This window comes from Taudactylus pleione, unplaced genomic scaffold (genome assembly GCF_031769625.1).
Source record: "Taudactylus pleione unplaced genomic scaffold, aTauple2 ptg000156l, whole genome shotgun sequence".
In the NCBI taxonomy this organism is placed as follows: domain Eukaryota; kingdom Metazoa; phylum Chordata; class Amphibia; order Anura; family Myobatrachidae; genus Taudactylus; species Taudactylus pleione.
In genome coordinates, this window is record NW_028284558.1 from 8126759 (window position 1) to 8143271 (window position 16513).

The following is a 16513-nucleotide window of genomic DNA, read 5'->3' on the forward strand; positions in this document are numbered from 1 at the left end:
AGTTTTTAGAAGTGGAGATGTTGCCCATAGTAACCAATCATATTCTAGCTATTATATTCTAGAAGGTGCTAGTTAGATGTTAAGTAGAATCTGATTGGTTGCTATGGGCAACATCTCCACTTCTAAAAACTGTCACTTTAGTAAATTTACCCCCATGTCTCAGATAGTCTTAGATTAACTATAATGTATAAACTAAAATCTAAGACCATATACATTTAAACAAATATGCATAATATATTTTATATTATTATATTAAGCATGCACATTATACTTATAAATATTCCAATCTCATGGTTAAAGCACATATGACAATGCAATTGTATGTAAAAGTTATGCGGTGGGGGGGGTATATTAAATGCCCTTGTAAAAGTAGGATTTTGGCACCTACCATTCCATGTTTATTGTACGTATAATGTACATTTACGGTTAGATCAATATATATTTGGACACTGACACTATTTACATAATTCATAAATTTGGCACCACAATGGATTTGAAATTAAACACTGGGGATACTATTACTGTACAATTTTTCAGCTTTACTTCAAGGGGTAGAACAAAAATATTGTATGAAACATTTAGGAATTGCGACCATTTTTATACACAGTCCCCTATTTTCAGGGGCTCAAATGTGATTGGACAAAATTAAAATAATCATAAATGTTCATTTGTAATACTTTATCGAGAGTCCTTTGCAGACAATGACTACTTGAAGCCTAGAACCCATAGACATTACCAAATGCTGAGTTTCCCCATTTGTTATGCTTTGCCAGGCCTTTACTGCAGCTGTCTTCTGTTGTTTGTTCATGCCTTTAGTTTTGTCTTCAGCAAATGAAATGCATGCGCGATCGGGTCGAGATCAGGTGATTGACTCAGCCATTACAGAATATTTCGCCCCTTTGCCTTGAAAAACCCTGTTTCTTGCGCAGTATGTTTTGGATCATTGTCCATCTGCACTGTGAAGTGCCGTCCAATCAACGTGGCTGAATCTGAACATACAGTATATCCCTGTACACTTCATAATTCATCCCCCTGCCACTGTCTAATGTCACATCATCAATAAACACTAGTGACCTATTGTCATTGGAAGCCATGCATGCCCATATGATCATACTGCCTCCACCTTGTTTTACAGATGATGTGGTATGCTTCGGATCATGAGCCATTCCAAGCCATCGCCTTACTTTCTCCTTCCGTTCATTCTGTTACAGATCCTCTGTCCAAGGAATGCTGTTCCAGTATTGAGCTGGCTTTTTAGTAGAGATGAGCGGGTTCGGATCTCAGACATCCAAAACCACCCGAACTTAGGGGATCCGAGTCAGATCCGAGTCGGCTTGGGTTTTCCCGCCTGACTCGGATCTCAAAACGAGGCAAAACATCTTCATCCCACTGTCAGATTCTTGTTCTGGGTTCTATAAAGGTCCCGCGATCGCCGCCATTTTACATTCCAGCTGTGGAGAGTGAAGAGGGAAGGAGCTGAGAGCTGTGCTGTGCTGCTGGTGTGCATTGTGAGGTTGTGCTGGGAGCTGTGCTGCACTGCTGTTGTGCATAATTGAGGTTGTCCTGTCCATAGGGGGTGGCTGGCTGTTATCCATAGGGGCTGGCTGGCTGTTGTCCTGTCCATAGGGGCTGGCTGGCTGTAGTCCATAGGGGCTGGCTGGCTGTTGTCCATAGGGGCTGGGTGGCTGTTTGAGGTTGTCCTGTCATTCAGGGGTACCTTCTTCACCCCCAGTATAAAAAAATAAAAAAATATTTTTGTCTGTGCGTGTTAGCCATACCACCAGTGAAAAAATCAAAACAATTTTTTGTGTGTGCGTATTAGCCACACCACCAATGTGAAAATAAAAACAATTTTTTGGTGTGTGCGTGTTAGCCTGCCACACCACCAGTGAAAATAAAAACAATTTTTTGTGTGTATTAGCCTGCCACACCACCAGTGTGAAAATAAAAACATTTTTTTGTGTGTGCGTGTTAGCCACATTTATAAGCAATGGAGGTGCGCAGGGGTGCTGTGCTGCCTGTGTCGTTTATCAAGAGGCTGCTGCCTCGTTTGGGTGCTCTCCCTCCCAAGGGCCCCCATAAAATGAATTCAATCAATCTGTTGTTTTTTTTTGTGTGTGTGTCAGGGGTGCTGCCTGTGTCGTTTATCAAGAGGCTGGTGCCTCGTTCGGGTGCTCTCCCTCCCAAGTGCCCTCCCAAAATGTATTCAATCAATCTGTTGTGTGTGTGTGTGCGCGCTAGCCATGGCATCACAAAACGCATCTGCTGAGTTTTGCATAAACATTTTCAAAGGTGAAATTAGAGGATATGGTTTAATAAATGGACTAAAGCAGCTAAAACTGCGTTCTCTGAATATAGTGTCCCTACCCATGGCCCCTCTACCTTGAATTTCAGCAAGGCAGAGGGGCAACTCCATGCAACCGTATTCCAGAGTGCAGCTGCTCCTCCTGTAGCCCAGGTCAGAAGATGTGTAGGGGGTGTGGTGATGATATGGACTAAAATGGAATCTAACGGAGCGCAGCTGTAATTTATACACAACACAGGATGGGATGATGATATAGGCTTGGGTGATGGTATAATCTGGGGTGATGTGTACATAATCTTCTTCACACAATATTAATTTGTCCCCACTGGAATCCACCATTACAAGTGCCTCTATAATTTTTGCATGTAATTGACGGTAAAGGTCTTTCTCGTAGAATTTGTAGTTTATTTTGATGAGCATCATCTTTTCCACATTTTGGGGAAGTAGTCTCAAGCCGATCACTGACAAGGTTCCCGGCTGTGCTGAAAACTCTGGAAGGTGGGCAGCTCAAGTAAAGCAAAGGCAGTTTTGTGTAAGGGCCTCCAAATTGTCTCTTTTTCCTGTCAGTAGTTATTTACATCTCTTCAGATCTGTGTCCGTTGGGAAGACAAAACAATGTCTTCATCCCTTCTGGGAGCAGCAGGCATGGCACTCAAGACACAATGTAAGACTTAAACCTTAGATCTTAAATGTTGCGTTTGCTACTCTGTTACATATGTCCACAATATCTGCTCCGGTTAAGTGGACAGTGGGTACAACGGTAGTTTGAACTGAAGGCCACTAACTATGTTTTTTTTAATGTCCCTGTACAGGTTGGGAAATGCTTTTTCGGAAGGTTTGCAAAGGATTATTTAACAGTCAATTGTTTTTGGAAAGCGCTCTTCCTGGTCCCCTTCTGGGATCAAAATCCACTCCTAGCCGCAGAAGCAGGTGCAGGATTCTCAAGAAAGACACAACGTAAGGCCTTAAATCAGGGGTAGCCAACCTCGGTCCTCGAGAGATACTAACTGTTCATGTTTTCCAGACCACCTAGCTGGTGCACAGGTGTATTCATTACTCACCAACACATTTGGAAAGACCCACAGGTGGAGTTAATTATTTATTACATTAGTGATTCTGTGAGGAGACCTGGAAAACATGCACTGTTGGTAGCTCTTGAGGACTAGAGTTGACTACCCCTGCCTTAAATCATAGATCTTACACTTGTCCACATATCTGTGCTGGTTAAGTGGCACTTTGAGGTCACTAACTAACTATGTTTTTTTAATGTCCTTGTACAGGTTGGGAAATGCTTTTTCATGTGGCAAGCACTACTAGGTCTTCCTGGTAATCATATGGGATGAGAAAATCCACTCCCAGCAGCAGCAGGCATGGCCCTCAAGGATTCTTTTGGGGGAAGGACTGATGTGAATGTGTCAAATATTTATTTTGTAAATGCCTCCTCCCTCCCCTTCTCCCTCATAAATTGTCTTACTACCAATCAACCATTCCTGTCCCTGCCCTGCCTTCAACTACATACATATTCCAACTCCCTCAGGCCTCTCTTGAATAATAAAAACATTTGTTTCCTGATGTGCCATGTTGGAAGTTGAACTGCCACGTGTTTGTGCTGCCCACTGCTGCCGCTTAGCTTAGTCAGGCAGCTAGCTTGGTGCAAATTTTGGACCTAAACTCAATGAAACAATCTAGTGAGCTGTGAGGTGGTCAAAATTGACTGGAAAAGAGATAAATGTTATTGAGGTTAATAATACTGTAGGAACAAAAACAGGCCCATTTTATGTGATTTTAGCTGTTTTTATGATTTTTTAAGAAAAAATCCAGATACAAAAGCAAAACCGAAAAACAAAACACAAGGGTGAGGTTTTGCCAAAACCAATCCAGATCCAAAACCAAGGGAGATCCAAATCCAAAACCAAAACACGGGGGTCAGCGCACATCTCTACTTTGTTTTAGCTTTTTGACCGTATGTTGTGGGATTACAGCAGCAGCTCCTAAATGCAAATACCACACTTGGAATTAACTCCAGACCTTTTACCTGCTTAATTGATGAAGAAATAATGAATGAATAGCATAAACCTGTCCCTGAAACAGCTTTTGAGTCAATTTTCTAATTACTTCTGTTCCCTTGAAAAAGAGGGGGCAAATCCTAAACCCTTCCTCCAATTTGGATGTGAATACCCTCAAATTAAAGATGATAGTCTGCACTTTACAACCACATTCATTATAAAACTGTCAATTGAATATGTGAATATGTTTTGGTAAACACCTACACTATCAAAACGTGTCAGTGTTCAAATATATATGGACCTTACTGTATATGTACATTACACTTATATATTTTACCGGCAAAGTTTTAAATTTTTTATAACACACAACATGCTCACATTAAGTAGCATATGGAAATATAATTGCACTTACTGTAGGCTGATGTTTTATACATTAACTGAACTACTAAGGCATACAAATAGGGAATTATTTTCCTAGTGATATAAAATTATTTATGCGAAGGTAACAGAATATATATATATATTTATTTTTTTAGGGGTATTGAGGGATGGGAAGGGGGGAGGGGATGTCTCCAAGGGCATTTTCCCTCTGGGCTACATACTGCACTTGGTCTAGAACAACCCATTTCAACCACCAAGTATCGTGGTGGATCGTTGATGCGTTGGGGTTGTTTTGCAACCACAGGACCTGAACATCACACACTGTGTCCACCATTATCTCCTATTTATATTCAGAGGATTTGGAAGGAAAATGCCCACTGCCATCTGATGATAGGGGTGTGCACCGGCCACTTTTCGTATTTTGGTTTTGGATCTGGATCTTTCTTTGTGTTTTGGATCTGGATTGGTTTTGCCAAAACCACCCTTCAGTGTTTTGGGTTCTGGGTTTTGTGTTTTGGATCTGTATTTTTTGTTAAAAAAAAGCATAAAACAGCTAAAATCACAGAATGTGTTGATTTTACTGCTCCTATGCTATTATTAACCTCAGTAACCTTAATTTCCACTCATTTCCAGTCTATTCTGAACACCTCACAATAGTGTTTTTATGTCCAAAAGGTTGAACCGAGGTAGATGGATGACTATGCTAAGCGACACAAGTGGGCGGCACAAACACGTGGCCCATCTAGGAGTGACACTGCAGTGGCAGACAGGATGGCAGTTTGAAAAACTAGGCCACAAACAGTACATAATGCAAAGAAAAAAAAGAGGTGCAAAATGGAATTGTCCTTGGGCCCTCCCACCCGCCCTTATGTTGTATAAACAGGACATGCACACTTTAATAAACCAATCATTTCAGCACCAGGGTCTGCCACACGACTGTGGCTGAAATGATTGGTTCGTTTGGGCCCCCACAAAACAAGCTGGCAATTAATCTGTCCCTGCACAAACTGGCTCTACGGAGGCAAGATGTCGTCCTCATCCTCCTCATTCACCGATTCCTCACCCTCTTCAGTGTTGTGTACATCCTCATCCTCAGAGAGTATTAATTCGTCCACGCTGGAATCCACCACCACAGGTCCCTCTGTACGTTCTGGAGGCTGGTCTCCCTGGAAGAGTTGATCATTCATTTTTATGAACATCATCTTCTCCACATTTTGTGGAAGCAACCTCCTACGCCTTTCGCTGACAAGGTTCCCGGCTGCACTAAACACTCTTTCGGAGTACACACTGGAGGGGGGGCAACTCAGGTAAAATAGAGCCAGTTTGTACAGGGGCCTCCAAATTGCCTCTTTTTCCTGCCAGTACAGGTACGGACTGTCTGACATGCCTACTTGGATGCTGTCACCGATGTAATCCTTTAACAGACAGATGCACACTTGTCGCTGCTGCATTGAGGATGCAGGTGTGGCTACAGCCCACACAATTCACAAAGACAGAAAAAAAAAGAAGAATTTTTTATATTTTGTGGAGCGCACTTTGAGGGTTACACCACCCTTTAACAGACAGACACACGCTTGTCGCTGCTGCTTTGAGGATGCAGGTGCGGCTACAGCCCACACATTTCACACACAAACACAGAAAAAAAGAAGATTATTTTATTTTGGTTGGAGCGCACTTTGGGGGTTACACCACCCTTTAACAGACAGATGCACGCTTGTCGTTGCTGCTTTGAGGATGCAGGTGCGTCTACAGCCCACACAATTCACAAAGACAGAAAAAAAAAGAAGAATTTTTTATTTTGTTTGGAGTGCACATTCGGGGGTTACAGCACCCTTTAACGGATAAGCCAGCCGACCCTTTACTTATGACACAGGCGCACGCAGTCGCTGAATGGCGAAAGTGGCGAGAAATTTTTCGGGCCACCCAAAGCGTCTCCTGCACACCCCTTTTCAGAAAATGCTGCACCACCAAGTTTATTGTGTGAGCAAAACATGGGATGTGCTGGAATTTGCCCAGATGTAATGCCCACACAATATTGGTGGCGTTGTCAGATATCACAAATCCCCAGGAGAGTCTAAGTGGGGTAAGCCACTGGGCGATGATTTCCCTCAGTTTCTCTAAGAGGTTGTCGGCAGTGTGCCTCTTACTGAAACCGGTGATACACGGCGTAGCCTGCCTTGGAACGAGCTGGCGTTTCTGAGATGCTGCTACTGGTGACGCTGCTGTTGTTGCTGCGTAAGGTGATACATTTACCCAGTGGGCTGTTACAGTCATATAGTCCTTAGTCTGCCCTGTTCCACTTGTCCACATGTCCGTGGTTAAGTGGACATTGGGTACAACCGCATTTTTCAGGACACTGAGGACACTTTTTCTGACGTTTCTGTACAGTCTCGGTATCGCCTGCCTAGTGAAGTGGAATCTAGACAGGATTTGGAACCAGGGAAACACTACCTCCATCAATTGTCTAAATCCCACTGCACTAATGGTGGATACCGGACGCACGTCTAACACCAACATAGCAGTCAAGGCCTCAGTTATACGTTTTGCTTCAGGATGACTGCTGTCGTACTTCATCCTCCTCGCTAAGGACTGTTGGAGGGTCAATTGTTTAGTAAAAGTAGTGGTGTTCCTACTTCCTCTCTGGGATGATGAACAACTCCCAGCAGCAGCAACAGCAGCAACAGTAGGTGTAGCAATGCAGGATCCTCCGGAGGAATCCCGGATAGGAGAGTCAGTCATGCCAGTGGCATGGCCTGCAGGACTACTTCTGATTCTGACTAAGGATGAAATTGACGAGGAGGGAGTTGACGGTGTGGTTTGCAGGCGCTTGGATACAACAGGACAACGGGATTTAGGTGTCCCTGGATTGCTTACGGTCTTAGCCAAAGTTTCTGAACTTGACAGTAACTTTTTATGAACACGCTGCAGGTGCCGTATAAGGGAGGATGTTCCTAGGTGGTTAACGTCCCTACCCCTACTTATTTCACCTTTACATATGGAAATATTGCCAGACCAAAGAGGTGGAATGTTTGGTGTTCTGCCTAGGCATGATCGTGATGGGCTTTTTCATCCCACGGACAACTGTCTCCCCCGGAGCCTGATTTAAACAAACCACATCACCATCAGAATCCTCCTCGCCAACTTCCTCCTCAGCGCCAGCTACACCAGTATCCTCATCCTGTTGTACTTCAACAGTGACATCTTCAATTTGCATATCAGCAAGTGGACTGTGGGTGCTCCTTTCAGCACTTGCAGGGGGCGTGCAAATGGTGGAAAGAGCCACCTATTCCCGTCCAGTGCTGGGAAGGTCAGGCATCACAACCGCCACCACACTTGGACTCTCCTTGGGGATTTGTGATATCTTCTTAGAACGCACAGTTCTTTGCTGTGCTTTTGCCAGCTTAACTCGTTTGATTTTTTTAGCGGGAGGAGGGCTTCCATCATTATGTGAAGCTGAAGCACTAGTCATGAACATAGGGAAAGACCTTAGCCGTTCCTTGCCACTCCGTGTCATAAATGGCATATTGGCAAGTTTACATTTCTCCTCAGATGATTTAAATGTTTTTTTTAAGGTCATTTTCCTGAACTTTGTCATTTGGGGTTGTATGTGCCCTCTACTATGACATTGGGCATCGGCCTTGGCAGACGACGTTGATGGCATGTTATCGTCTATGTCATGACTAGTGGCAGCAGCTTCAGCACTAGGAGGAAGTGGTTCTTGATCTTTCCCTATTTTATTTTTATCGGAGAAAGTTGGTCCTCCATTTATGTTATATTGATATATACGTGCGGCTAAGGCGCACACAAACACAGAAAACAATTTTTTATTTTTGTTGGAGACTAGTGCACTTTGTGGGTTACACCACCCTTTAAGAAATGAGCCAGCTGGCTCTTTACTTATGGGACACAGGCGCACACTTAGCGCTGCTCCTTTGTTGATGCATGTGCAGCTACAGTGCACACAATTCACAAAGACAGAAAAAAAAGAATTTTTTATTTTTTGTGGAGTTACACCACCCTTTAACACACAGACGCACGTTTGGTGCTGCTGCTTTGAGGATGCACGTACAGTGCACACAATTCACAAACACAGAAAATATTTTTTTATTTTGTTTGGAGTGCACTTTGGGAGTTACACCACCCTTTAACAGACGAGCCAGCCGGCCCTTTACTTATGACACAGGCGCACGCTTGGCGCTACTTTGTTGATGCACATGAGGCTACTGCTCACACAATTCACAAACACAAAAAATATATATTTTTATTTTTTTTGGAGTGCACTTTGGGAGTTACACCACCCTTTAACAGACAAGCCAGCCCGCCCTTTAGTTATGACACAGGCGCACGCTTGGCGCTGCTCCTTTGTTGATGCACGTGCAGCCACAGTGCACACAATTCACAAACACAGAAAATAATTTTCTATTTTGTTTGGAGTGCACTTTCGGGGTTACACCACCCTTTAACAGACGAGCCAGCCGCCCTTTACTTAAGACACAGGCACACGCTTGGCGCTACTTTGTTGATGCAGGTGCGGCTACTGCGCACACAATTCACAAACACAGAAAAAATATTTATTTTTTTTGCACTTGGGAGGAGCACCCTTGATGGACAGAGCACCCCCTGGACAACACTACAGCACCCCTTTAGAACTGGGACACTGCACAGGACTTTGGAGTGGACACTGGGCCTGATTCAGAGCCGCTCGTAAGCGGCCGCTCGTTCGCTCCGAGCGATGTTTGCCCAACTGCGCATGCTTACGGATCGTTATACGCATGCGCGAACCAGTCAGTGCGGCCGAAATACGTTTGTTCGCTAAACAGCGAATGCCTGCTATTTTGAGTGACAGGAGGAGGCGTATGTGTGTGGTAACAGGGGAAGGTGCTTGAAAACGGGGAGTGGAGATCCGAACACAGGCGTGCTTAAAGGTCAAAACGGGCGTTTTAAGGGTGTGCATAACTAATACAGGAGCATCATTGACCATGTCACTGGGTTATTTTATAGCCAGAACTGCTCGCAAGATTGTGGTAGCAAAAACCAACCACAAGAATAGCGAGCAGTTCATACGCTGGTCGATGTACTCGATTAATCTAATAAATAGCGGACATGACGTAGGATGCGAGCGGCCAGGGGGCGTATTTTTCCAAAAAACGACCGCAAGTTTTGTTCGCTCGTTCAGGCCTAGAGGCGTGAACAGACCGCAAAGAGCGAACGGTTCATTTGAATAGCCACCCCTATTTTCTGGACAAGCGAGCGCTAATTGCGTCCGGCTCTGAATCAGGCCCACAGCCTCTATGGACAACTGACTGCACAACATAGTCCAACCAGCCCCTATGGACTTTGGAGGAGTGGACACAGCCCCTATGGACAACAGCAGCACAGCACAACACAGCCAGCTCCTATGGACTTTGGAGGAGTGGACACAGCCCCTATGGACAACAGCAGCGCAGCACAGCACAACACTACACTACACAGCCCAGCCAGCCCTAACTCCCACCCTCCCTCTTCACTGTCCACAGCCGAGTGAAAAAATGGCGCTGACGCGGGTACCTTATATAGAATCCAAAACCCGCGAGACCCTCGATTTCAGATCCGAGTCAGGCGGGAAAAGTCGAGCCTGACTCGGATCGGCCTCGGATCGGGGGGGTTCGGATTTCAGAAATCCGAACCCGCTCACCCCTATCTGATGATTGGCCAAAAATGGGTAATGAAACAGGGAAATGTTACTAAACAGGTTGGGTACGGGATCCCAGTGGTCGGGATGCCGGTGGTCACAATACCGACAGCGACATCCCGACAGTCAGAATCCCGACACAGCCTAACCCTTTCCCCCCTGCAGTCTAACCCTAACCCGCCCTCTAGCACCTAACCCTAAATCTGACCCTAACCCTAATACTTACTGTTGGGATGCCAGCGGTCGGGATTCTAGCGCCGATATTCTGAGCTCTGGTATCCCCAACACTGGGATGCTAACTAAATCCTGTACTAAACACGCCAGCAAGTATACAACTGAAAGGCTGGAAAATGAAATTATGTATTGTAATGACCAAGTCCACAACTCAAACCCAGTAAGATGCTGTGGCAGAACCTTAAGAGAGTGGTGTATAAACAAATATCATCAAACAGAAGTAGATAAATTAATGCAAAAATATATTACTTCAAGTTATTGCTCCTAACATTGGTTCTACACGCTACTGAATCATGGGATGTACTTACTTTAGCACACATGGCTCCTTTGTAGATTATGTTTTTTTTTAGTAAATAATGAGAAGATAAAATCTGCTATGTATGGGAAACAAAAGGGAGGATGGTCCCAACACAGGCTTGGAAATTGTTATTCTAAATTAGTACCCAAACTTTTAGGAATTTTATGAACAATAGTTTTTTATTGAATAAGATCATAATAACACATGGGGATACAGAAAAAAAGGGGGACATAGACAGACAGGGGATTACAAAGCAAAAATGGGGGTAATGACAGTACCTAATGATACAATAGTCAAAACATCAAAATAGATGAAAAGCACACTGGAAATATATAATGTAGACTCAGAGGAATGAGAATGTAGAGCACTAAGATGCATGGCCGTAACTAGGGTAGTGCGACCAGTGCCATGGCACAGGGCACCGCAGGGCAGGGGGCGCTGTTTGGGCCTGTCAGTTTTCCTGTTTATTATCATTCTCACTTGTAGCTTCCTCTTCTTTTATCCCCAGCATCTCCTGGCTGCCCCTATCTCTTCCCTGGTCCTTCCCCATGAGGCCATGGCCCTTTTTCATTTGCAGAATCTTATGTCCCTATTTAAAAATTGGGTAGGGGGCGCGTCGATGCTCTCTCTCTGGCACAGGGCACCAAAAAGTCTAGTTACGGCTCTGCTAAGATGGATAACATTACTGTGAATTGAGGAGCGCCCTTGTTCCTCCGGGTATTCACTCCACCGGAGCCAGATCATGTGGGGTGAAAAAGCCGAAGACGAATATTTGCAGTCTGCTGTCTCAAAAATAAAATGCTTTTGAATTTTATTTTCAATGGCCACTAGACATGGTATTGAGGCGATCCTCCAAAGCTGGACAATAGCCGCCTTGGTGGCTACTAAGATATGGCCCATGAGATACCTATCCCCTTAAGATAATTGACCCGGGTAGAAATGTAACAGGGCAGTTAATGGATCTACTGGGACAGTCTCCCCTATCACTTTACTGATCATACTAAACACTTCTGTCCAAAGTGGCTGAATACAAGGACAGGACCAGCAGTACTTAGAGATGGAGGGCCATATTTTGTGCTGCTTGTCTGGAGTAAAATACACCCTATGAATCAGCTTAAAAAACATCTCTGAATGGTTAATACACCGCAAAACTTTAAAACATGTGCGAAATACCATCTCCCACTCATCCTCCAAAAGTGACCTAGAAAGATTCCTTTCCCAATGAACTTGACATGCCAGTTTATCATAGCCATTACTGATTAACATGCTACTCTGGGTTTTGGGGAGTACATGGGGTACCCAAACTCTATTCTATATTGCGTCCCATAAAGTCACAGAGGGTCACTACAGAGCTGTTCTTGTGCTATTTGCTCTATAACTCAGTGATATGAAGATATCTCTATTCTCTGTGATTACTTCCATAGAGAATAGAGATATGGTATTATAGATGACATACATTATATAGGGATGGATTTACATGACAGTTACTGTACGGGAAGCATATGCTCATAAAATACGCCTTTCCCATCAGTAAATTGGGTTGGGTACATGATCCCGATGGTTAGAATCCCAACGGTCAACAACACTGACGCATGTTGGTGAGTACTGTAACCCTAACCCACCCTCCCGCAGCCTAACCCTAAGCATCCCTTCCTACAGCTTAACCCTAACCCTTCCCTCCTGCAGCCTAACTCAAGCCCTCCCCCTAGTGCTTAACCCTAACCCTAATCCAAAGTAAGCCCTATCCCTAATACTTACCGCCAGGATTCCAACTGTCGGGATTCCGGAGCTGGTATTCTGACTACCCTCAGGATTCTGGAGCTGAATTCTGAGCGCCTGGATGCTGACTACCTCACCAGTAAATCAGCTGCAGCTGTCAGGGCTTGCATAAGGGCCCTGGAACATCCTTTTGCTGAGTTTGTGGTGACGTGCGTAGTATTTTTTGTAACTTTTTTTGGGAGGGGCGGGGCCACACCACTCTGATTTGGCAACGCCCCTAGTATGTCAGATATGTTTTTTTTTTTAAATATAGCAACCATAGTCATGCACCTATAGAATGCAGTCAGATGTTCTGGCTTGGAGTTATAGTATGTTGAGACTAAGGGCCTGATTCAGAGACAGACGCTAATGCGATCACAACTGCGTTTCCGTATGCAACGCAGCTGTGCAAATATGCTAATGTTATCAAAGATCGCCTAAGCATGACGCCCACTGCTGCCTTCTTACCTGCGTGCGACGACGCATACCTACGTAAACATTGGTAACATCGAAGCACATCGGTGGCCATCTTACCCTTGCGGAAGGTCTGACCTGTCGCAGCCATGGGTGCTCTTCTGACTTGCAGAGCTGCGTATGCAATTGTAGTGGCTAATTTATGCACGCCCATGTAATAGCATTTAAACGGACAGACACGCCTGCGTTTTCGTGACCGCTCCTCATTACCACCCCCAAACGCTGACAGTCTGTCACTTGCTTAGCGATGGATTCCTCTGTGCATGTGTATTCACAGTGCGTTGCATATGCATGCGTAATGACAAACAATCGCTCGATCTGTGTAAAAATTGCATTAGTGTCCATCTCTGAATCAGGCCTTAAGTTTGGCAATGTGAGCGCTATTAATTTTAGGGATGAATTGTTAAATGAGACCTATTTATTAAACAAAAACTGTTAGAGACTTCATGTCCGGCTGGTCTGGAGGAGGCAGTCCTCATTGCTCAGTTATCCAGGAGGTGAAACTACTGTAACCAGTAAGAACAGATAGGAGAGATGTCTCTGGCTAATCCTGTTTACCTGTACCTACTATTGACCCAGTGTTTACCTGTTCCTGTTTCTACATGCTAATAACCTTGACCTGGTTAAGTAATCTGCCATATAGACTAACCTGTCTGCCAATAGCTTATAGGTCCAGAACGCTAACGTTCCCAGACTCCAGCGTGTGTAAATTGATGATAGAAGAAAACGGCTGCAGCAACACAGAATAAGAGGATCTGAGTGAGTACAGAAAATCCTTTATTTATACGGGTGAAAACGTACAGTGCAGTATGAGCTTACCCAAGTTAGCGGGGTTCAGAAGTTTATGCATGAGTGTCGGAACGGGAGGGGATTAAAAAGGCGCGGTGGCTTTGGACGGTCAGGGGTTGTGCAATCGGCTGCATGGCCCCTGCACCACACGGATGAGGAGGTGTGATGTGCGGTCACATTACACCTCTTTTGCCTTGCAGTGTAGGGGCTGTGCAGCCAATTGCACGGCCCCTGATCATCAGCAACCGGCCCGTCGCTACAGTGATGAGTCCCTGGGCAGGCTACGCATCGTGCGCGCAGGTAAGAGGGAGAGAGGAAAGGAGGGGAGGGGGGCGCCAGAACGATTTTATGTTGCCCCCCCAACATAAAATCGTTCCGAAGCCCCTGAAATTATGCCATATGAAAGTTTGCCTTGGAAATGCAATTAAACCGGGAGAAGCTGCGGAAAGTTATCAGTGACCCAGTTGAGAGTCCAAACATAGAGGATGTGGATAGAGCCTTGGAGACGATAGGCTTAGCTGTTGAACAGTATGTCTACTCCATTATTCACGGGAAGACGACTGCATGTGATATTTGGTTGGCTTTACAGGCATCTTACAAAGACAAAGGTATAATGAGATGAATCAACTTGGCATACTTTATATGGCACAGACCTCAAAGCATGCAATAATATGGATGAATATATAGATAAAATGCTGTCTATCTCTCAGCAATTGACTGCAGTAGGTGTCCTTTTTGCCCAAATCACAATGCGATGTACTATGAGGCACCAGAACTGAATTTGTAAATAGAGCACTACAGAACTTGGCATGGAAAACAGCCGTGGGCATTGCATTGACTACTTCGTATACAGATTCAGAGACTCAGGGCCGTATTCAAATAGCCGCGAAAAGTCGGAAAAGTTTCGCCTGTCTGACTTTCCACCTACATCGCGTGTTTTTGGCTAAATCACTTTTCATGCGCGCCCCCGCTTTTCGCCCTATTCAATTCCAAAGGATGCGAAAACAGAACCTGGCGAAACTCAAACAGGCGGAAAGTGCTGTCAAAAATGGGGAAACCAGGCTGACACCCCCCAAAAGATTCACTAACATTGGGATATAGATACCCCCGAATAGTCCTACTGAAGATATTTGGGGTACTTAAGTTGTGACAATAGCTTCTAATTAGCGTCTTTACACAAGTGGTGAAGAATAGCATTAAGCAATATTTTTGGGTGAAAATAAGTAGTTCTATCAAATTTGGGGTACATGAAAATGGGTGCTAGCATATTTTAAAGTCTCTAAAGTGAAGTTTTAAACAAAGTAAAAAACGCACCTGCTGCAAGGTCCTGCAATCCCAAAAAAACCTGTCCCATACTTGGGGACCCCCCAGAAGTCTACTTCGCTACTCTTTATGTTTGTACCCCAACTTTGTAATTTTTTTGCCCCCATTTCCAAAGTCAGTTTTGGGTGTCCCTCAATGTTTTTTTTAGGGATTTTTTGACACAGTTATCCTTTGGGGGGCTGTCCCAAGGCTGCAGAGTGATTTTCCAAAGTTTGCACCCCAAAACCCCAATTCTGCACTTTTTTCCGCCTGCTATTCATAGGTGAACTTTTCCGCCTATTACATTGCATTGACTTTTCGTGTACGCGAAAAGGCTTTGAAATTGAATACGGAGATAAGTTTCCACCTGACGAAATAACGTCACCCGCAATACTTTGCCGCGGATTCGAACTTATCGCGGCTAATTGATTACAGCCAGTCTCACACAGATATACAGTACAAGTGTCACCTATGAAATTATTCAGCACAGATTCCTGGTGCCTCCTAGTTGCATCACATTGCGACTAGGACGCACCAGGCACATTTTCCAGTGAAAAAGATGACCTGTGCGCAATCAGAGTTGCACAGGACCTGGCGCTCCAAGTGGGACTGTTTGATGCGACTGCAGAAAGAATAACCTAGCAGCCTAAGATGGTGGAGCTATTCTAGCAGAGCTCCGAATCCTGCCTGTTTGACTGTATAAATCTGCCACCCGGGGAACTGTAACTGCCCATGAACTCATGGTGATCCTCCGCTTTTCTCTCTCTTCTGTACTGTCATCTGTGGCTAGGAGTGAAGTCCCTGCTGGAGCTTTTCGCAGCTCCCGCCACCATTTTGAAACCCAAGACCAGCTGTGCACACTGCCGTACATCGCTCCTGGCCTCTCTAGGCTACAGATTGTCTCCAGAAGGGTAGCACTGCCTCAGGGGATTACATTACCGCCCAAACTTTGACACAGATAATCGCTGCACCTACCGCCATCTTGCACCTGCTTTGCAGCTGCACTACTGCTGCTCCCGGCTGCTGATTTTCATAGATGCTCCTCCACTTCAGGAGGGAGTGGGTATGGCTGCTGACTCTCCTGACTTCTCTGACAGTCCCCCTGCATGCCATTTGCCTGCAGGAACCCAGTGTCACAAACCTTTTCAGAAACCTCAGTACCAAACCCCGCCATTTGCCTGTCAGGAGTATGTGCTGGCATGCTGGTAGACATCAGCGTCTCCATTCATCATTCGTAGCCACAGCGGACCCTACGGTTCCAAACCGCTGGCTGTCACCAGCCGGAGCAGCAGCAA